At 54.8% G+C, this 19,782-nt stretch overlaps 17 non-coding genes and 1 pseudogene across 17 annotated transcripts; all 18 read right to left on the bottom strand.

The window, feature by feature from the left end:
- Positions 1–3,065: 3,065 nt before the first annotated feature.
- On the bottom strand, positions 3,066–3,185 carry LOC126220345 (5S ribosomal RNA; annotated as a pseudogene).
- An 853-nt stretch (positions 3,186–4,038) lies between these two features.
- On the bottom strand, positions 4,039–4,157 carry LOC126220303 (5S ribosomal RNA). Its single transcript, XR_007542766.1, has one exon. It is a non-coding gene; the product is annotated as a 5S ribosomal RNA (ribosomal RNA).
- An 852-nt stretch (positions 4,158–5,009) lies between these two features.
- LOC126220302 (5S ribosomal RNA) lies at positions 5,010–5,128 on the bottom strand. The gene has a single exon (XR_007542765.1). It is a non-coding gene; the product is annotated as a 5S ribosomal RNA (ribosomal RNA).
- An 853-nt stretch (positions 5,129–5,981) lies between these two features.
- Positions 5,982–6,100, bottom strand: LOC126220301 (5S ribosomal RNA). Its single transcript, XR_007542764.1, has one exon. It is a non-coding gene; the product is annotated as a 5S ribosomal RNA (ribosomal RNA).
- Positions 6,101–6,952: 852 nt separating this feature from the next.
- LOC126220299 (5S ribosomal RNA) lies at positions 6,953–7,071 on the bottom strand. Its single transcript, XR_007542763.1, has one exon. It is a non-coding gene; the product is annotated as a 5S ribosomal RNA (ribosomal RNA).
- Positions 7,072–7,924: 853 nt separating this feature from the next.
- LOC126220298 (5S ribosomal RNA) lies at positions 7,925–8,043 on the bottom strand. Its single transcript, XR_007542762.1, has one exon. It is a non-coding gene; the product is annotated as a 5S ribosomal RNA (ribosomal RNA).
- An 852-nt stretch (positions 8,044–8,895) lies between these two features.
- On the bottom strand, positions 8,896–9,014 carry LOC126220297 (5S ribosomal RNA). Its single transcript, XR_007542761.1, has one exon. It is a non-coding gene; the product is annotated as a 5S ribosomal RNA (ribosomal RNA).
- Positions 9,015–9,867: 853 nt separating this feature from the next.
- On the bottom strand, positions 9,868–9,986 carry LOC126220296 (5S ribosomal RNA). The gene has a single exon (XR_007542760.1). It is a non-coding gene; the product is annotated as a 5S ribosomal RNA (ribosomal RNA).
- An 853-nt stretch (positions 9,987–10,839) lies between these two features.
- On the bottom strand, positions 10,840–10,958 carry LOC126220295 (5S ribosomal RNA). Its single transcript, XR_007542759.1, has one exon. It is a non-coding gene; the product is annotated as a 5S ribosomal RNA (ribosomal RNA).
- An 852-nt stretch (positions 10,959–11,810) lies between these two features.
- On the bottom strand, positions 11,811–11,929 carry LOC126220294 (5S ribosomal RNA). The gene has a single exon (XR_007542758.1). It is a non-coding gene; the product is annotated as a 5S ribosomal RNA (ribosomal RNA).
- Positions 11,930–12,781: 852 nt separating this feature from the next.
- Positions 12,782–12,900, bottom strand: LOC126220293 (5S ribosomal RNA). The gene has a single exon (XR_007542757.1). It is a non-coding gene; the product is annotated as a 5S ribosomal RNA (ribosomal RNA).
- Positions 12,901–13,750: 850 nt separating this feature from the next.
- LOC126220343 (5S ribosomal RNA) lies at positions 13,751–13,867 on the bottom strand. The gene has a single exon (XR_007542803.1). It is a non-coding gene; the product is annotated as a 5S ribosomal RNA (ribosomal RNA).
- An 858-nt stretch (positions 13,868–14,725) lies between these two features.
- Positions 14,726–14,844, bottom strand: LOC126220340 (5S ribosomal RNA). The gene has a single exon (XR_007542800.1). It is a non-coding gene; the product is annotated as a 5S ribosomal RNA (ribosomal RNA).
- An 854-nt stretch (positions 14,845–15,698) lies between these two features.
- On the bottom strand, positions 15,699–15,817 carry LOC126220328 (5S ribosomal RNA). Its single transcript, XR_007542789.1, has one exon. It is a non-coding gene; the product is annotated as a 5S ribosomal RNA (ribosomal RNA).
- Positions 15,818–16,670: 853 nt separating this feature from the next.
- On the bottom strand, positions 16,671–16,789 carry LOC126220316 (5S ribosomal RNA). The gene has a single exon (XR_007542778.1). It is a non-coding gene; the product is annotated as a 5S ribosomal RNA (ribosomal RNA).
- Positions 16,790–17,642: 853 nt separating this feature from the next.
- LOC126220304 (5S ribosomal RNA) lies at positions 17,643–17,761 on the bottom strand. The gene has a single exon (XR_007542767.1). It is a non-coding gene; the product is annotated as a 5S ribosomal RNA (ribosomal RNA).
- Positions 17,762–18,614: 853 nt separating this feature from the next.
- Positions 18,615–18,733, bottom strand: LOC126220291 (5S ribosomal RNA). The gene has a single exon (XR_007542756.1). It is a non-coding gene; the product is annotated as a 5S ribosomal RNA (ribosomal RNA).
- An 851-nt stretch (positions 18,734–19,584) lies between these two features.
- LOC126220342 (5S ribosomal RNA) lies at positions 19,585–19,702 on the bottom strand. The gene has a single exon (XR_007542802.1). It is a non-coding gene; the product is annotated as a 5S ribosomal RNA (ribosomal RNA).
- Between the last annotated feature and the right edge of the window lie 80 nt (positions 19,703–19,782).

The following is a 19,782-nucleotide window of genomic DNA, read 5'->3' as shown; positions in this document are numbered from 1 at the left end:
AGCAGTGTCGGTAAAAAGTGATTTGAAATACTGATATAATTCCGCCTGAATCGCCTGGTGGTCCGTGGTTCTGATCCCGGCGGCGAGCGTCCACGTGTTGAGCCGTAGTTTTGCGCGGCGGCACCTCTCCCTACGGAGGTGGTACGCAGAGACTGACTCGCCGACCACGGCGCCCACGGGCTGGCTCCGCCTCACTGGCCCCTCACATTTCTGCCGCAAATCCCGCAGCAACTTTGCTTTAAATTCGCGCAGGGTGGGCAACAGTTCCGGCTGCGCAGTAACGCGCTGCGCGAGCTCGCGCAAACACTGGCGGTAGAAGTCGGCCGTGGCCCGGCGCCACCGTGCCGCATCACGACTAAAATCAATTAAAAATTTTCTGACCGCCGGTTTGGCCACCGCGGTCCACCAGTAAATAGCGGTGGAACCGACCGGTCGGCTCTGCACAAGGGTGTGCCACATATTTAAAAAACTCGTTTTAAAAGAGGGATCATTTAAAATGCTGCAATTCAATTTCCACAAATTTTTAACTGACGAACGTGGGCACAAACCTAAATTGAGCTGACAAATGTAACTACAATGGTCGGAAAAAATCACCGGCTGCACATCGGCAGCGACAACGGTATGTGCAAGCTGCGGCGAGACGTAAATCCTGTCTAAACGACTATGTCCGGTAGCGTAAAAATACGTAAAGGCTGTACGGTGGGGGTTGAGAACCCGCCACGTGTCTCGCAGCTGTAAACCAGTAACCAACGTCTTCAGTTCCTCACACCGGTTTGGCCGTGGTTCCTGATCGCGATCGTCAATTACACCATTAAAATCACCCCCGAGGATAAAATTATCTCTATTCTGATATAAAACCTGGCACAGTTCGGTAGCATAAAAATTATTCCGCGCAGGTTTGTTGCCAGAGTGCGCATAAACATTAACAAACGCGTAACCATTAATTTCACAAACTATGACCCGCCCATTTGGTAAGCATTCGATATTTTGCACTTCGATGTCCGATCGGACTAAAATAGCAGTGCCTGTGCTGTCATCCGCGATGATATTATCGTACGCAGTGAACTCGTGAAAATCGCGGATAAAAGATAATGCTTCAGTGGTCACCTCTTGTAAAAAAGCTACCTGACAACAGCTTTCAGTTAAAAAATTATACAGTGCTATCGCTTTGTGATGGCTACGCATTTTATTAACGTTGACCGTTAGTACCGTAAACTGATTACCAGCAACCATAAAAGAAGAAAACCAGGAAAACACAGATAAAACAATAAAAACCCTCACAAGATAAAACGGTAAAATACAAATACAAAAACGACTCAGCATGGGTTGTCGTCGGCGTGCTTAAAAGACGGAATGCCACACTTGAAGTAGTTGTAAATTAATCATCGGGCGGCTCATCACCCCACGCCCCCAGTCGGGTAACAGGTGGTGACGCCCCCGCGACAGACATCGTGGGTAAGTCTCTACTATGTTGTGTTGCTACAGCGTCCTGTGTGACAGGGCGCACACTCGTAACCTGAGGCGGATCTGTCACGGCAGGTTGTGGAACCGATTCACTGGCAGGTAACGCGTCCGATTGATGGATAACAGTTTGCAGATGCCGGACCACTTCGGCCCTGTGCGCTTCCGAGCCCGCAGCCTGGCCGCCGCCAGCACCGCTGCCGTCCGCTCTCGCGCCTACAGCTGATCGGGTCACGTGAGCGGCCGCGCCGGGCCGAACTGCCGCGCCATCGCGCTGCCCCCCCTTACGCCGCTGCCGTTTTGGCTTCCCTTGAGATAGCGGTCTCCCGACAGGCGACGGACTACGCTCTCTCCTCGCGGACGACCGTCGGGAATCGGTCGATGAACTCCTACTTCTGTCACGCCCATCGTGTTCGGGGTCACTGCGCGACCGAACCGACGCACTAACAGAAGAAGACGATTCTCGTCTTTCGAGAGAGGGGGCACGGTCCACGTGTGCACGGCCTGCCGTGACCACATTCGAAACTCCCGACACCTGTTGTGGGAGGACGAAAACTGTTCTATCTATGTCCGCTAAAGTGACAGACTGATCGACCGCCACAACACTGGAACCGGCTGTGGGGGCGAGCGTCTCGTCGGTGACCAGTGCCGGGACTGAGTCAATGGTCACTGTGGGGGCAACTACCGGGGCGGGTTCTGGTGCCGTGACGGGGGTTGTGGCACGCGCGTCTGTCTCCGGTAGGGCTACCGCGTTTAACATGACGGGATCACTATCGGTTAGCATTGGCACCGTAACAGTAGCAACGGACGCGGCCATAGCTGCTGGAAGGTCGACACGGCGAGCTGCCTGTGGGGGGGCGCCTAAAGCGACCGCCGCCCAACTCATGGGTTCGCTTCCGTGTTCGCCCAGCGGCAGTTGCAAAGGCCCCTTACGCCGCGGGCAATTTTGGCGAAAGTGATCCGGCCGATTACAAAAAGAACACGTTTGCGGTTGCCCACTGTACGTAATAAAGGCACGGTGCCCGGCCATGTAAACAAATGATGGCACATGCTTTCGCACAATCATTCGTACACTTCGCACCCCATTTTCACATTGTATAGGGTACGCGGCAGACCATTTTTCTTTAACAACGGAAAGCACAGTGCCGTAAGGGCCGAGACATCGCGAAATGGTGTCGTTTTTTACTTCAAAAGGCAGATTGAATACCCTGACAGTCCGTATGCCATAACCCGCGTTCGTCACTTTAACGTCACTCAAGGTTTGATTATCGTGCTTAAATTGCCGCACACCATCATTGACATTAACAACCGTATCACAGAGTTCCGAACTACTTAACTTCAAAAAGACGGAATTTAAAAAAGTGTCCAATTGGAGTCCGAAAATGTCACTAGCCGGGATTTTCAAATCATTAAGGATCCAATGATGAATTTCGAAAGCGGTCGGACGAGGGACAGATCGGCTAAATTCGCACTGAATATTATTGTTCCGATCTTCACTTTCCATCGTTGTCAGTACGTACCGTGAAAAATCAGCAAAGCAAGCAAGTCGCCTCGCGAACACCACACGCTGCGGCGCGCTGAACGTAAACACCACGGGCCGGCGGAGCGCAGAGCACCGAGGTGTTGCCAGGCGGGCAGCCAGCCAAGTACTAACCGGGCCCGATGATGCTTAACTTCGGTGATCGGACGAGAACCGGTGTATTCATCATGGTATGGCCGTTGGCGCTCATCTAATGTAGGAGCACGGCAGAATCCGCGTTCGGCTTTTCTCCCAACACACAAAATGTTAGTTTTCGACCGCATTTGACGAAAGCACTTCCTTCCGCAACAGCCAGTTCCTCGAGGACGGCGCGGGGGGCGCGCCCGGCGTCCCAGCAGAGCGACGGCCGAATTAGCGGGCGCACCGCCGCGTGTGTGAGACGCACTGCTGCTCGTTGCACCTCCTGTCATTCGCTGCGCGCGTGCAGCCTTCGACACTAGCGGAGGACGCATCTTGTCCCTGGTGTCCAGCGGAGGGCCTGTGCGTGGTGTGGCAGTGTCGTGCTGGAGGGCGCCACTGGTAGCATGTGGGCTTCCTCGCCTCGCCTCGCCTCGCGTCGCCTCGCCTCGCCTCACACCAGGTGTGTGCGTAGTTTGCAGTGCATTCGCACCATTCCCATCCCTGTCCCCGTCCCCGTCCCGACTTGTCCCGACTTTGCTCGACTGCCGCTCGCTGCCGCTCGGGTCGTGGTCCATATGACAGCGCAAGCACGACAAACGTCTGCGGGACGAGACGAGACGAGACGACTAAGGAATAAATTCGTGATTACAAAAAATTGGAACTCTACACTCCTACACAAAAATAGGCGGTGACGTGTTTCAGAAATCACCTGCCGATTCGTACTGTTTTGTCGTTTTCAAAGTCTTCTTGGCAAACTTGGTTAGCACATTCTCCCTCAAACTGAGTTAATTACTGCATTTTCGTACCATTACAGTAGTGTAAAAGGCTTAAGGAAGCATCTTTGTCACAACAGAAAGGTAGTTTGAAAATTGGGCTGGCAGGGGTAGCGACATAATAACAAAAAAAAAATGGAAGGCAGCCAACAGCACCCGGGTTTCCCAGGCGGTCACCCATCCAAGTACTAACCGGGCCCGATGATGCTTAACTTCGGTGATCGGACGAGAACCGGTGTATTCATCATGGTATGGCCGTTGGCGCTCATCTAATGTAGGAGCACGGCAGAATCCGCGTTCGGCTTTTCTCCCAACACACAAAATGTTAGTTTTCGACCGCATTTGACGAAAGCACTTCCTTCCGCAACAGCCAGTTCCTCGAGGACGGCGCGGGGGGCGCGCCCGGCGTCCCAGCAGAGCGACGGCCGAATTAGCGGGCGCACCGCCGCGTGTGTGACACGCACTGCTGCTCGTTGCACCTCCTGTCATTCGCTGCGCGCGTGCAGCCTTCGACACTAGCGGAGGACGCATCTTGTCCCTGGTGTCCAGCGGAGGGCCTGTGCGTGGTGTGGCAGTGTCGTGCTGGAGGGCGCCACTGGTAGCATGTGGGCTTCCTCGCCTCGCCTCGCCTCGCGTCGCCTCGCCTCGCCTCACACCAGGTGTGTGCGTAGTTTGCAGTGCATTCGCACCATTCCCATCCCTGTCCCCGTCCCCGTCCCGACTTGTCCCGACTTTGCTCGACTGCCGCTCGCTGCCGCTCGGGTCGTGGTCCATATGACAGCGCAAGCACGACAAACGTCTGCGGGACGAGACGAGACGAGACGACTAAGGAATAAATTCGTGATTACAAAAAATTGGAACTCTACACTCCTACACAAAAATAGGCGGTGACGTGTTTCAGAAATCACCTGCCGATTCGTACTGTTTTGTCGTTTTCAAAGTCTTCTTGGCAAACTTGGTTAGCACATTCTCCCTCAAACTGAGTTAATTACTGCATTTTCGTACCATTACAGTAGTGTAAAAGGCTTAAGGAAGCATCTTTGTCACAACAGAAAGGTAGTTTGAAAATTGGGCTGGCAGGGGTAGCGACATAATAACAAAAAAAAATGGAAGGCAGCCAACAGCACCCGGGTTTCCCAGGCGGTCACCCATCCAAGTACTAACCGGGCCCGATGATGCTTAACTTCGGTGATCGGACGAGAACCGGTGTATTCATCATGGTATGGCCGTTGGCGCTCATCTAATGTAGGAGCACGGCAGAATCCGCGTTCGGCTTTTCTCCCAACACACAAAATGTTAGTTTTCGACCGCATTTGACGAAAGCACTTCCTTCCGCAACAGCCAGTTCCTCGAGGACGGCGCGGGGGGCGCGCCCGGCGTCCCAGCAGAGCGACGGCCGAATTAGCGGGCGCACCGCCGCGTGTGTGACACGCACTGCTGCTCGTTGCACCTCCTGTCATTCGCTGCGCGCGTGCAGCCTTCGACACTAGCGGAGGACGCATCTTGTCCCTGGTGTCCAGCGGAGGGCCTGTGCGTGGTGTGGCAGTGTCGTGCTGGAGGGCGCCACTGGTAGCATGTGGGCTTCCTCGCCTCGCCTCGCCTCGCGTCGCCTCGCCTCGCCTCACACCAGGTGTGTGCGTAGTTTGCAGTGCATTCGCACCATTCCCATCCCTGTCCCCGTCCCCGTCCCGACTTGTCCCGACTTTGCTCGACTGCCGCTCGCTGCCGCTCGGGTCGTGGTCCATATGACAGCGCAAGCACGACAAACGTCTGCGGGACGAGACGAGACGAGACGACTAAGGAATAAATTCGTGATTACAAAAAATTGGAACTCTACACTCCTACACAAAAATAGGCGGTGACGTGTTTCAGAAATCACCTGCCGATTCGTACTGTTTTGTCGTTTTCAAAGTCTTCTTGGCAAACTTGGTTAGCACATTCTCCCTCAAACTGAGTTAATTACTGCATTTTCGTACCATTACAGTAGTGTAAAAGGCTTAAGGAAGCATCTTTGTCACAACAGAAAGGTAGTTTGAAAATTGGGCTGGCAGGGGTAGCGACATAATAACAAAAAAAAAATGGAAGGCAGCCAACAGCACCCGGGTTTCCCAGGCGGTCACCCATCCAAGTACTAACCGGGCCCGATGATGCTTAACTTCGGTGATCGGACGAGAACCGGTGTATTCATCATGGTATGGCCGTTGGCGCTCATCTAATGTAGGAGCACGGCAGAATCCGCGTTCGGCTTTTCTCCCAACACACAAAATGTTAGTTTTCGACCGCATTTGACGAAAGCACTTCCTTCCGCAACAGCCAGTTCCTCGAGGACGGCGCGGGGGGCGCGCCCGGCGTCCCAGCAGAGCGACGGCCGAATTAGCGGGCGCACCGCCGCGTGTGTGACACGCACTGCTGCTCGTTGCACCTCCTGTCATTCGCTGCGCGCGTGCAGCCTTCGACACTAGCGGAGGACGCATCTTGTCCCTGGTGTCCAGCGGAGGGCCTGTGCGTGGTGTGGCAGTGTCGTGCTGGAGGGCGCCACTGGTAGCATGTGGGCTTCCTCGCCTCGCCTCGCCTCGCGTCGCCTCGCCTCGCCTCACACCAGGTGTGTGCGTAGTTTGCAGTGCATTCGCACCATTCCCATCCCTGTCCCCGTCCCCGTCCCGACTTGTCCCGACTTTGCTCGACTGCCGCTCGCTGCCGCTCGGGTCGTGGTCCATATGACAGCGCAAGCACGACAAACGTCTGCGGGACGAGACGAGACGAGACGACTAAGGAATAAATTCGTGATTACAAAAAATTGGAACTCTACACTCCTACACAAAAATAGGCGGTGACGTGTTTCAGAAATCACCTGCCGATTCGTACTGTTTTGTCGTTTTCAAAGTCTTCTTGGCAAACTTGGTTAGCACATTCTCCCTCAAACTGAGTTAATTACTGCATTTTCGTACCATTACAGTAGTGTAAAAGGCTTAAGGAAGCATCTTTGTCACAACAGAAAGGTAGTTTGAAAATTGGGCTGGCAGGGGTAGCGACATAATAACAAAAAAAAATGGAAGGCAGCCAACAGCACCCGGGTTTCCCAGGCGGTCACCCATCCAAGTACTAACCGGGCCCGATGATGCTTAACTTCGGTGATCGGACGAGAACCGGTGTATTCATCATGGTATGGCCGTTGGCGCTCATCTAATGTAGGAGCACGGCAGAATCCGCGTTCGGCTTTTCTCCCAACACACAAAATGTTAGTTTTCGACCGCATTTGACGAAAGCACTTCCTTCCGCAACAGCCAGTTCCTCGAGGACGGCGCGGGGGGCGCGCCCGGCGTCCCAGCAGAGCGACGGCCGAATTAGCGGGCGCACCGCCGCGTGTGTGACACGCACTGCTGCTCGTTGCACCTCCTGTCATTCGCTGCGCGCGTGCAGCCTTCGACACTAGCGGAGGACGCATCTTGTCCCTGGTGTCCAGCGGAGGGCCTGTGCGTGGTGTGGCAGTGTCGTGCTGGAGGGCGCCACTGGTAGCATGTGGGCTTCCTCGCCTCGCCTCGCCTCGCGTCGCCTCGCCTCGCCTCACACCAGGTGTGTGCGTAGTTTGCAGTGCATTCGCACCATTCCCATCCCTGTCCCCGTCCCCGTCCCGACTTGTCCCGACTTTGCTCGACTGCCGCTCGCTGCCGCTCGGGTCGTGGTCCATATGACAGCGCAAGCACGACAAACGTCTGCGGGACGAGACGAGACGAGACGACTAAGGAATAAATTCGTGATTACAAAAAATTGGAACTCTACACTCCTACACAAAAATAGGCGGTGACGTGTTTCAGAAATCACCTGCCGATTCGTACTGTTTTGTCGTTTTCAAAGTCTTCTTGGCAAACTTGGTTAGCACATTCTCCCTCAAACTGAGTTAATTACTGCATTTTCGTACCATTACAGTAGTGTAAAAGGCTTAAGGAAGCATCTTTGTCACAACAGAAAGGTAGTTTGAAAATTGGGCTGGCAGGGGTAGCGACATAATAACAAAAAAAAAATGGAAGGCAGCCAACAGCACCCGGGTTTCCCAGGCGGTCACCCATCCAAGTACTAACCGGGCCCGATGATGCTTAACTTCGGTGATCGGACGAGAACCGGTGTATTCATCATGGTATGGCCGTTGGCGCTCATCTAATGTAGGAGCACGGCAGAATCCGCGTTCGGCTTTTCTCCCAACACACAAAATGTTAGTTTTCGACCGCATTTGACGAAAGCACTTCCTTCCGCAACAGCCAGTTCCTCGAGGACGGCGCGGGGGGCGCGCCCGGCGTCCCAGCAGAGCGACGGCCGAATTAGCGGGCGCACCGCCGCGTGTGTGACACGCACTGCTGCTCGTTGCACCTCCTGTCATTCGCTGCGCGCGTGCAGCCTTCGACACTAGCGGAGGACGCATCTTGTCCCTGGTGTCCAGCGGAGGGCCTGTGCGTGGTGTGGCAGTGTCGTGCTGGAGGGCGCCACTGGTAGCATGTGGGCTTCCTCGCCTCGCCTCGCCTCGCGTCGCCTCGCCTCGCCTCACACCAGGTGTGTGCGTAGTTTGCAGTGCATTCGCACCATTCCCATCCCTGTCCCCGTCCCCGTCCCGACTTGTCCCGACTTTGCTCGACTGCCGCTCGCTGCCGCTCGGGTCGTGGTCCATATGACAGCGCAAGCACGACAAACGTCTGCGGGACGAGACGAGACGAGACGACTAAGGAATAAATTCGTGATTACAAAAAATTGGAACTCTACACTCCTACACAAAAATAGGCGGTGACGTGTTTCAGAAATCACCTGCCGATTCGTACTGTTTTGTCGTTTTCAAAGTCTTCTTGGCAAACTTGGTTAGCACATTCTCCCTCAAACTGAGTTAATTACTGCATTTTCGTACCATTACAGTAGTGTAAAAGGCTTAAGGAAGCATCTTTGTCACAACAGAAAGGTAGTTTGAAAATTGGGCTGGCAGGGGTAGCGACATAATAACAAAAAAAAATGGAAGGCAGCCAACAGCACCCGGGTTTCCCAGGCGGTCACCCATCCAAGTACTAACCGGGCCCGATGATGCTTAACTTCGGTGATCGGACGAGAACCGGTGTATTCATCATGGTATGGCCGTTGGCGCTCATCTAATGTAGGAGCACGGCAGAATCCGCGTTCGGCTTTTCTCCCAACACACAAAATGTTAGTTTTCGACCGCATTTGACGAAAGCACTTCCTTCCGCAACAGCCAGTTCCTCGAGGACGGCGCGGGGGGCGCGCCCGGCGTCCCAGCAGAGCGACGGCCGAATTAGCGGGCGCACCGCCGCGTGTGTGACACGCACTGCTGCTCGTTGCACCTCCTGTCATTCGCTGCGCGCGTGCAGCCTTCGACACTAGCGGAGGACGCATCTTGTCCCTGGTGTCCAGCGGAGGGCCTGTGCGTGGTGTGGCAGTGTCGTGCTGGAGGGCGCCACTGGTAGCATGTGGGCTTCCTCGCCTCGCCTCGCCTCGCGTCGCCTCGCCTCGCCTCACACCAGGTGTGTGCGTAGTTTGCAGTGCATTCGCACCATTCCCATCCCTGTCCCCGTCCCCGTCCCGACTTGTCCCGACTTTGCTCGACTGCCGCTCGCTGCCGCTCGGGTCGTGGTCCATATGACAGCGCAAGCACGACAAACGTCTGCGGGACGAGACGAGACGAGACGACTAAGGAATAAATTCGTGATTACAAAAAATTGGAACTCTACACTCCTACACAAAAATAGGCGGTGACGTGTTTCAGAAATCACCTGCCGATTCGTACTGTTTTGTCGTTTTCAAAGTCTTCTTGGCAAACTTGGTTAGCACATTCTCCCTCAAACTGAGTTAATTACTGCATTTTCGTACCATTACAGTAGTGTAAAAGGCTTAAGGAAGCATCTTTGTCACAACAGAAAGGTAGTTTGAAAATTGGGCTGGCAGGGGTAGCGACATAATAACAAAAAAAAAATGGAAGGCAGCCAACAGCACCCGGGTTTCCCAGGCGGTCACCCATCCAAGTACTAACCGGGCCCGATGATGCTTAACTTCGGTGATCGGACGAGAACCGGTGTATTCATCATGGTATGGCCGTTGGCGCTCATCTAATGTAGGAGCACGGCAGAATCCGCGTTCGGCTTTTCTCCCAACACACAAAATGTTAGTTTTCGACCGCATTTGACGAAAGCACTTCCTTCCGCAACAGCCAGTTCCTCGAGGACGGCGCGGGGGGCGCGCCCGGCGTCCCAGCAGAGCGACGGCCGAATTAGCGGGCGCACCGCCGCGTGTGTGACACGCACTGCTGCTCGTTGCACCTCCTGTCATTCGCTGCGCGCGTGCAGCCTTCGACACTAGCGGAGGACGCATCTTGTCCCTGGTGTCCAGCGGAGGGCCTGTGCGTGGTGTGGCAGTGTCGTGCTGGAGGGCGCCACTGGTAGCATGTGGGCTTCCTCGCCTCGCCTCGCCTCGCGTCGCCTCGCCTCGCCTCACACCAGGTGTGTGCGTAGTTTGCAGTGCATTCGCACCATTCCCATCCCTGTCCCCGTCCCCGTCCCGACTTGTCCCGACTTTGCTCGACTGCCGCTCGCTGCCGCTCGGGTCGTGGTCCATATGACAGCGCAAGCACGACAAACGTCTGCGGGACGAGACGAGACGAGACGACTAAGGAATAAATTCGTGATTACAAAAAATTGGAACTCTACACTCCTACACAAAAATAGGCGGTGACGTGTTTCAGAAATCACCTGCCGATTCGTACTGTTTTGTCGTTTTCAAAGTCTTCTTGGCAAACTTGGTTAGCACATTCTCCCTCAAACTGAGTTAATTACTGCATTTTCGTACCATTACAGTAGTGTAAAAGGCTTAAGGAAGCATCTTTGTCACAACAGAAAGGTAGTTTGAAAATTGGGCTGGCAGGGGTAGCGACATAATAACAAAAAAAAAATGGAAGGCAGCCAACAGCACCCGGGTTTCCCAGGCGGTCACCCATCCAAGTACTAACCGGGCCCGATGATGCTTAACTTCGGTGATCGGACGAGAACCGGTGTATTCATCATGGTATGGCCGTTGGCGCTCATCTAATGTAGGAGCACGGCAGAATCCGCGTTCGGCTTTTCTCCCAACACACAAAATGTTAGTTTTCGACCGCATTTGACGAAAGCACTTCCTTCCGCAACAGCCAGTTCCTCGAGGACGGCGCGGGGGGCGCGCCCGGCGTCCCAGCAGAGCGACGGCCGAATTAGCGGGCGCACCGCCGCGTGTGTGACACGCACTGCTGCTCGTTGCACCTCCTGTCATTCGCTGCGCGCGTGCAGCCTTCGACACTAGCGGAGGACGCATCTTGTCCCTGGTGTCCAGCGGAGGGCCTGTGCGTGGTGTGGCAGTGTCGTGCTGGAGGGCGCCACTGGTAGCATGTGGGCTTCCTCGCCTCGCCTCGCCTCGCGTCGCCTCGCCTCGCCTCACACCAGGTGTGTGCGTAGTTTGCAGTGCATTCGCACCATTCCCATCCCTGTCCCCGTCCCCGTCCCGACTTGTCCCGACTTTGCTCGACTGCCGCTCGCTGCCGCTCGGGTCGTGGTCCATATGACAGCGCAAGCACGACAAACGTCTGCGGGACGAGACGAGACGAGACGACTAAGGAATAAATTCGTGATTACAAAAAATTGGAACTCTACACTCCTACACAAAAATAGGCGGTGACGTGTTTCAGAAATCACCTGCCGATTCGTACTGTTTTGTCGTTTTCAAAGTCTTCTTGGCAAACTTGGTTAGCACATTCTCCCTCAAACTGAGTTAATTACTGCATTTTCGTACCATTACAGTAGTGTAAAAGGCTTAAGGAAGCATCTTTGTCACAACAGAAAGGTAGTTTGAAAATTGGGCTGGCAGGGGTAGCGACATAATAACAAAAAAAAATGGAAGGCAGCCAACAGCACCCGGGTTTCCCAGGCGGTCACCCATCCAAGTACTAACCGGGCCCGATGATGCTTAACTTCGGTGATCGGACGAGAACCGGTGTATTCATCATGGTATGGCCGTTGGCGCTCATCTAATGTAGGAGCACGGCAGAATCCGCGTTCGGCTTTTCTCCCAACACACAAAATGTTAGTTTTCGACCGCATTTGACGAAAGCACTTCCTTCCGCAACAGCCAGTTCCTCGAGGACGGCGCGGGGGGCGCGCCCGGCGTCCCAGCAGAGCGACGGCCGAATTAGCGGGCGCACCGCCGCGTGTGTGACACGCACTGCTGCTCGTTGCACCTCCTGTCATTCGCTGCGCGCGTGCAGCCTTCGACACTAGCGGAGGACGCATCTTGTCCCTGGTGTCCAGCGGAGGGCCTGTGCGTGGTGTGGCAGTGTCGTGCTGGAGGGCGCCACTGGTAGCATGTGGGCTTCCTCGCCTCGCCTCGCCTCGCGTCGCCTCGCCTCGCCTCACACCAGGTGTGTGCGTAGTTTGCAGTGCATTCGCACCATTCCCATCCCTGTCCCCGTCCCCGTCCCGACTTGTCCCGACTTTGCTCGACTGCCGCTCGCTGCCGCTCGGGTCGTGGTCCATATGACAGCGCAAGCACGACAAACGTCTGCGGGACGAGACGAGACGAGACGACTAAGGAATAAATTCGTGATTACAAAAAATTGGAACTCTACACTCCTACACAAAAATAGGCGGTGACGTGTTCAGAAATCACCTGCCGATTCGTACTGTTTTGTCGTTTTCAAAGTCTTCTTGGCAAACTTGGTTAGCACATTCTCCCTCAAACTGAGTTAATTACTGCATTTTCGTACCATTACAGTAGTGTAAAAGGCTTAAGGAAGCATCTTTGTCACAACAGAAAGGTAGTTTGAAAATTGGGCTGGCAGGGGTAGCGACATAATAACAAAAAAAAAATGGAAGGCAGCCAACAGCACCCGGGTTTCCCAGGCGGTCACCCATCCAAGTACTAACCGGGCCCGATGATGCTTAACTTCGGTGATCGGACGAGAACCGGTGTATTCATCATGGTATGGCCGTTGGCGCTCATCTAATGTAGGAGCACGGCAGAATCCGCGTTCGGCTTTTCTCCCAACACACAAAATGTTAGTTTTCGACCGCATTTGACGAAAGCACTTCCTTCCGCAACAGCCAGTTCCTCGAGGACGGCGCGGGGGGCGCGCCCGGCGTCCCAGCAGAGCGACGGCCGAATTAGCGGGCGCACCGCCGCGTGTGTGAGACGCACTGCTGCTCGTTGCACCTCCTGTCATTCGCTGCGCGCGTGCAGCCTTCGACACTAGCGGAGGACGCATCTTGTCCCTGGTGTCCAGCGGAGGGCCTGTGCGTGGTGTGGCAGTGTCGTGCTGGAGGGCGCCACTGGTAGCATGTGGGCTTCCTCGCCTCGCCTCGCCTCGCGTCGCCTCGCCTCGCCTCACACCAGGTGTGTGCGTAGTTTGCAGTGCATTCGCACCATTCCCATCCCTGTCCCCGTCCCCGTCCCGACTTGTCCCGACTTTGCTCGACTGCCGCTCGCTGCCGCTCGGGTCGTGGTCCATATGACAGCGCAAGCACGACAAACGTCTGCGGGACGAGACGAGACGAGACGACTAAGGAATAAATTCGTGATTACAAAAAATTGAACTCTACACTCCTACACAAAAATAGGCGGTGACGTGTTTCAGAATCACCTGCCGATTCGTACTGTTTTGTCGTTTTCAAAGTCTTCTGGCAAACTTGGTTAGCACATTCTCCCTCAAACTGAGTTAATTACTGCATTTTCGTACCATTACAGTAGTGTAAAAGGCTTAAGGAAGCATCTTTGTCACAACAGAAAGGTAGTTTGAAAATTGGGCTGGCAGGGGTAGCGACATAATAACAAAAAAAAAATGGAAGGCAGCCAACAGCACCCGGGTTTCCAGGCGGTCACCCATCCAAGTACTACCGGGCCCGATGATGCTTAACTTCGGTGATCGGACGAGAACCGGTGTATTCATCATGGTATGGCCGTTGGCGCTCATCTAATGTAGGAGCACGGCAGAATCCGCGTTCGGCTTTTCTCCCAACACACAAAATGTTAGTTTTCGACCGCATTTGACGAAAGCACTTCCTTCCGCAACAGCCAGTTCCTCGAGGACGGCGCGGGGGGCGCGCCCGGCGTCCCAGCAGAGCGACGGCCGAATTAGCGGGCGCACCGCCGCGTGTGTGACACGCACTGCTGCTCGTTGCACCTCCTGTCATTCGCTGCGCGCGTGCAGCCTTCGACACTAGCGGAGGACGCATCTTGTCCCTGGTGTCCAGCGGAGGGCCTGTGCGTGGTGTGGCAGTGTCGTGCTGGAGGGCGCCACTGGTAGCATGTGGGCTTCCTCGCCTCGCCTCGCCTCGCGTCGCCTCGCCTCGCCTCACACCAGGTGTGTGCGTAGTTTGCAGTGCATTCGCACCATTCCCATCCCTGTCCCCGTCCCCGTCCCGACTTGTCCCGACTTTGCTCGACTGCCGCTCGCTGCCGCTCGGGTCGTGGTCCATATGACAGCGCAAGCACGACAAACGACAAACGTCTGCGGGACGAGACGAGACGAGACGACTAAGGAATAAATTCGTGATTACAAAAAATTGGAACTCTACACTCCTACACAAAAATAGGCGGTGACGTGTTTCAGAAATCACCTGCCGATTCGTACTGTTTTGTCGTTTTCAAAGTCTTCTTGCAAACTTGGTTAGCACATTCTCCCTCAAACTGAGTTAATTACTGCATTTTCGTACCATTACAGTAGTGTAAAAGGCTTAAGGAAGCATCTTTGTCACAACAGAAAGGTAGTTTGAAAATTGGGCTGGCAGGGGTAGCGACATAATAACAAAAAAAAATGGAAGGCAGCCAACAGCACCCGGGTTTCCCAGGCGGTCACCCATCCAAGTACTAACCGGGCCCGATGATGCTTAACTTCGGTGATCGGACGAGAACCGGTGTATTCATCATGGTATGGCCGTTGGCGCTCATCTAATGTAGGAGCACGGCAGAATCCGCGTTCGGCTTTTCTCCCAACACACAAAATGTTAGTTTTCGACCGCATTTGACGAAAGCACTTCCTTCCGCAACAGCCAGTTCCTCGAGGACGGCGCGGGGGGGCGCGCCCGGCGTCCCAGCAGAGCGACGGCCGAATTAGCGGGCGCACCGCCGCGTGTGTGACACGCACTGCTGCTCGTTGCACCTCCTGTCATTCGCTGCGCGCGTGCAGCCTTCGACACTAGCGGAGGACGCATCTTGTCCCTGGTGTCCAGCGGAGGGCCTGTGCGTGGTGTGGCAGTGTCGTGCTGGAGGGCGCCACTGGTAGCATGTGGGCTTCCTCGCCTCGCCTCGCCTCGCGTCGCCTCGCCTCGCCTCACACCAGGTGTGTGCGTAGTTTGCAGTGCATTCGCACCATTCCCATCCCTGTCCCCGTCCCCGTCCCGACTTGTCCCGACTTTGCTCGACTGCCGCTCGCTGCCGCTCGGGTCGTGGTCCATATGACAGCGCAAGCACGACAAACGTCTGCGGGACGAGACGAGACGAGACGACTAAGGAATAAATTCGTGATTACAAAAAATTGGAACTCTACACTCCTACACAAAAATAGGCGGTGACGTGTTTCAGAAATCACCTGCCGATTCGTACTGTTTTGTCGTTTTCAAAGTCTTCTTGGCAAACTTGGTTAGCACATTCTCCCTCAAACTGAGTTAATTACTGCATTTTCGTACCATTACAGTAGTGTAAAAGGCTTAAGGAAGCATCTTTGTCACAACAGAAAGGTAGTTTGAAAATTGGGCTGGCAGGGGTAGCGACATAATAACAAAAAAAAAATGGAAGGCAGCCAACAGCACCCGGGTTTCCCAGGCGGTCACCCATCCAAGTACTAACCGGGCCCGATGATGCTTAACTTCGGTGATCGGACGAGAACCGGTGTATTCATCATGGTATGGCCGTTGGCGCTCATCTAATGTAGGAGCACGGCAGAATCCGCGTTCGGCTTTTCTCCCAACACACAAAATGTTAGTTTTCGACCGCATTTGACGAAAGCACTTCCTTCCGCAACAGCCAGTTCCTCGAGGACGGCGCGGGGGGCGCGCCCGGCGTCCCAGCAGAGCGACGGCCGAATTAGCGGGCGCACCGCCGCGTGTGTGACACGCACTGCTGCTCGTTGCACCTCCTGTCATTCGCTGCGCGCGTGCAGCCTTCGACACTAGCGGAGGACGCATCTTGTCCCTGGTGTCCAGCGGAGGGCCTGTGCGTGGTGTGGCAGTGTCGTGCTGGAGGGCGCCACTGGTAGCATGTGGGCTTCCTCGCCTCGCCTCGCCTCGCGTCGCCTCGCCTCGCCTCACACCAGGTGTGTGCGTAGTTTGCAGTGCATTCGCACCATTCCCATCCCTGTCCCCGTCCCCGTCCCGACTTGTCCCGACTTTGCTCGACTGCCGCTCGCTGCCGCTCGGGTCGTGGTCCATATGACAGCGCAAGCACGACAAACGTCTGCGGGACGAGACGAGACGAGACGACTAAGGAATAAATTCGTGATTACAAAAAATTGGAACTCTACACTCCTACACAAAAATAGGCGGTGACGTGTTTCAGAAATCACCTGCCGATTCGTACTGTTTTGTCGTTTTCAAAGTCTTCTTGGCAAACTTGGTTAGCACATTCTCCCTCAAACTGAGTTAATTACTGCATTTTCGTACCATTACAGTAGTGTAAAAGGCTTAAGGAAGCATCTTTGTCACAACAGAAAGGTAGTTTGAAAATTGGGCTGGCAGGGGTAGCGACATAATAACAAAAAAAAAATGGAAGGCAGCCAACAGCACCCGGGTTTCCCAGGCGGTCACCCATCCAAGTACTAACCGGGCCCGATGATGCTTAACTTCGGTGATCGGACGAGAACCGGTGTATTCATCATGGTATGGCCGTTGGCGCTCATCTAATGTAGGAGCACGGCAGAATCCGCGTTCGGCTTTTCTCCCAACACACAAAATGTTAGTTTTCGACCGCATTTGACGAAAGCACTTCCTTCCGCAACAGCCAGTTCCTCGAGGACGGCGCGGGGGGCGCGCCCGGCGTCCCAGCAGAGCGACGGCCGAATTAGCGGGCGCACCGCCGCGTGTGTGAGACGCACTGCTGCTCGTTGCACCTCCTGTCATTCGCTGCGCGCGTGCAGCCTTCGACACTAGCGGAGGACGCATCTTGTCCCTGGTGTCCAGCGGAGGGCCTGTGCGTGGTGTGGCAGTGTCGTGCTGGAGGGCGCCACTGGTAGCATGTGGGCTTCCTCGCCTCGCCTCGCCTCGCGTCGCCTCGCCTCGCCTCACACCAGGTGTGTGCGTAGTTTGCAGTGCATTCGCACCATTCCCATCCCTGTCCCCGTCCCCGTCCCGACTTGTCCCGACTTTGCTCGACTGCCGCTCGCTGCCGCTCGGGTCGTGGTCCATATGACAGCGCAAGCACGACAAACGTCTGCGGGACGAGACGAGACGAGACGACTAAGGAATAAATTCGTGATTACAAAAAATTGGAACTCTACACTCCTACACAAAAATAGGCGGTGACGTGTTTCAGAAATCACCTGCCGATTCGTACTGTTTTGTCGTTTTCAAAGTCTTCTTGGCAAACTTGGTTAGCACATTCTCCCTCAAACTGAGTTAATTACTGCATTTTCGTACCATTACAGTAGTGTAAAAGGCTTAAGGAAGCATCTTTGTCACAACAGAAAGGTAGTTTGAAAATTGGGCTGGCAGGGGTAGCGACATAATAACAAAAAAAAAATGGAAGGCAGCCAACAGCACCCGGGTTTCCCAGGCGGTCACCCATCCAAGTACTAACCGGGCCCGATGATGCTTAACTTCGGTGATCGGACGAGAACCGGTGTATTCATCATGGTATGGCCGTTGGCGCTCATCTAATGTAGGAGCACGGCAGAATCCGCGTTCGGCTTTTTCTCCCAACACACAAAATGTTAGTTTTCGACCGCATTTGACGAAAGCACTTCCTTCCGCAACAGCCAGTTCCTCGAGGACGGCGCGGGGGGCGCGCCCGGCGTCCCAGCAGAGCGACGGCCGAATTAGCGGGCGCACCGCCGCGTGTGTGACACGCACTGCTGCTCGTTGCACCTCCTGTCATTCGCTGCGCGCGTGCAGCCTTCGACACTAGCGGAGGACGCATCTTGTCCCTGGTGTCCAGCGGAGGGGCCTGTGCGTGGTGTGGCAGTGTCGTGCTGGAGGGCGCCACTGGTAGCATGTGGGCTTCCTCGCCTCGCCTCGCCTCGCGTCGCCTCGCCTCGCCTCACACCAGGTGTGTGCGTAGTTTGCAGTGCATTCGCACCATTCCCATCCCTGTCCCCGTCCCCGTCCCGACTTGTCCCGACTTTGCTCGACTGCCGCTCGCTGCCGCTCGGGTCGTGGTCCATATGACAGCGCAAGCACGACAAACGTCTGCGGGACGAGACGAGACGAGACGACTAAGGAATAAATTCGTGATTACAAAAAATTGGAACTCTACACTCCTACACAAAAATAGGCGGTGACGTGTTTCAGAAATCACCTGCCGATTCGTACTGTTTTGTCGTTTTCAAAGTCTTCTTGGCAACTTGGTTAGCACATTCTCCCTCAAACTGAGTTAATTACTGCATTTTCGTACCATTACAGTAGTGTAAAAGGCTTAAGGAAGCATCTTTGTCACAACAGAAAGGTAGTTTGAAAATTGGGCTGGCAGGGGTAGCGACATAATAACAAAAAAAAATGGAAGGCAGCCAACAGCACCCGGGTTTCCCAGGCGGTCACCCATCCAAGTACTAACCGGGCCCGATGATGCTTAACTTCGGTGATCGGACGAGAACCGGTGTATTCATCATGGTATGGCCGTTGGCGCTCATCTAATGTAGGAGCACGGCAGAATCCGCGTTCGGCTTTTCTCCCAACACACAAAATGTTAGTTTTCGACCGCATTTGACGAAAGCACTTCCTTCCGCAACAGCCAGTTCCTCGAGGACGGCGCGGGGGGCGCGCCGGCGTCCCAGCAGAGCGACGGCCGAATTAGCGGGCGCACCGCCGCGTGTGTGAGACGCACTGCTGCTCGTTGCACCTCCTGTCATTCGCTGCGCGCGTGCAGCCTTCGACACTAGCGGAGGACGCATCTTGTCCCTGGTGTCCAGCGGAGGGCCTGTGCGTGGTGTGGCAGTGTCGTGCTGGAGGGCGCCACTGGTAGCATGTGGGCTTCCTCGCCTCGCCTCGCCTCGCGTCGCCTCGCCTCGCCTCACACCAGGTGTGTGCGTAGTTTGCAGTGCATTCGCACCATTCCCATCCCTGTCCCCGTCCCCGTCCCGACTTGTCCCGACTTTGCTCGACTGCCGCTCGCTGCCGCTCGGGTCGTGGTCCATATGACAGCGCAAGCACGACAAACGTCTGCGGGACGAGACGAGACGAGACGACTAAGGAATAAATTCGTGATTACAAAAAATTGGAACTCTACACTCCCTACACAAAAATAGGCGGTGACGTGTTTCAGAAATCACCTGCCGATTCGTACTGTTTTGTCGTTTTCAAAGTCTTCTTGGCAAACTTGGTTAGCACATTCTCCTCAAACTGAGTTAATTACTGCATTTTCGTACCATTACAGTAGTGTAAAAGGCTTAAGGAAGCATCTTTGTCACAACAGAAAGGTAGTTTGAAAATTGGGCTGGCAGGGGTAGCGACATAATAACAAAAAAAAATGGAAGGCAGCCAACAGCACCCGGGTTTCCAGGCGGTCACCCATCCAAGTACTAACCGGGCCCGATGATGCTTAACTTCGGTGATCGGACGAGAACCGGTGTATTCATCATGGTATGGCCGTTGGCGCTCATCTAATGTAGGAGCACGGCAGAATCCGCGTTCGGCTTTTCTCCCACACACAAAATGTTAGTTTTCGACCGCATTT

This window comes from Schistocerca nitens, unplaced genomic scaffold (assembly GCF_023898315.1).
Source record: "Schistocerca nitens isolate TAMUIC-IGC-003100 unplaced genomic scaffold, iqSchNite1.1 HiC_scaffold_192, whole genome shotgun sequence".
NCBI lineage: Eukaryota > Metazoa > Arthropoda > Insecta > Orthoptera > Acrididae > Schistocerca > Schistocerca nitens.
The sequence above is the reverse complement of the archived record's forward strand: the minus strand, read 5'-3'. Positions and strand labels throughout refer to the sequence as shown.